We start from the raw sequence: 1,282 nt of genomic DNA on the forward strand, positions 1-1,282 counted from the left end.
AGCTCAAGCTAGCTAGCTAGCTCAAGCTCAAGCTAGCTAGCTAGCTCAAGCTCAAGCTAGCTAGCTCAAGCTCAAGCTAGCTAGCTCAAGCTCAAGCTAGCTAGCTAGCTCAAGCTCAAGCTCAAGCTAGCTAGCTCAAGCTCAAGCTCAAGCTAGCTAGCTAGCTCAAGCTCAAGCTAGCTAGCTAGCTCAAGCTCAAGCTAGCTAGCTAGCTCAAGCTCAAGCTAGCTAGCTCAAGCTCAAGCTCAAGCTCAAGCTAGCTAGCTAGCTCAAGCTAGCTAGCTAGCTCAAGCTCAAGCTAGCTAGCTAGCTCAAGTTCAAGCTAGCTAGCTAGCTCAAGCTCAAGCTAGCTAGCTAGCTCAAGCTCAAGCTAGCTAGCTCAAGCTCAAGCTAGCTAGCTCAAGCTCAAGCTAGCTAGCTAGCTCAAGCTCAAGCTCAAGCTAGCTAGCTCAAGCTCAAGCTCAAGCTAGCTAGCTAGCTCAAGCTCAAGCTAGCTAGCTAGCTCAAGCTCAAGCTCAAGCTAGCTAGCTAGCTCAAGTTCAAGCTAGCTAGCTAGCTCAAGCTCAAGCTAGCTAGCTCAAGCTCAAGCTAGCTAGCTCAAGCTCAAGCCAGCTAGCTCAAGCTCAAGCTCAAGCTAGCTAGCTAGCTCAAGCACAAGCTAGCTAGCTAGCTCAATCTCAAGCTAGCTAGCTCAAGCTCAAGCTAGCTAGCTCAAGCTCAAGCTAGCTAGCTAGCTCAAGCTCAAGCTCAAGCTAGCTAGCTCAAGCTCAAGCTCAAGCTAGCTAGCTAGCTCAAGCTCAAGCTAGCTAGCTAGCTCAAGCTCAAGCTCAAGCTAGCTAGCTCAAGCTCAAGCTCAAGCTAGCTAGCTAGCTCAAGCTCAAGCTGGCTAGCTAGCTCAAGCTCAAGCTAGCTAGCTAGCTCAAGCTCAAGCTAGCTAGCTCAAGCTCAAGCTCAAGCTCAAGCTAGCTAGCTAGCTCAAGCTAGCTAGCTAGCTCAAGCTCAAGCTAGCTAGCTAGCTCAAGTTCAAGCTAGCTAGCTAGCTCAAGCTCAAGCTAGCTAGCTAGCTCAAGCTCAAGCTAGCTAGCTCAAGCTCAAGCTAGCTAGCTCAAGCTCAAGCTAGCTAGCTAGCTCAAGCTCAAGCTCAAGCTAGCTAGCTCAAGCTCAAGCTCAAGCTAGCTAGCTAGCTCAAGCTCAAGCTAGCTAGCTAGCTCAAGCTCAAGCTAGCTAGCTAGCTCAAGTTCAAGCTAGCTAGCTAGCTCAAGCTCAAGCTAGCTAGCTCAAG

The sequence above is a fragment of the Convolutriloba macropyga genome, unplaced genomic scaffold, assembly GCF_964194025.1.
Source record: "Convolutriloba macropyga unplaced genomic scaffold, txConMacr16.3 SCAFFOLD_3980, whole genome shotgun sequence".
NCBI classification, from domain to species: Eukaryota; Metazoa; Xenacoelomorpha; order Acoela; family Convolutidae; genus Convolutriloba; species Convolutriloba macropyga.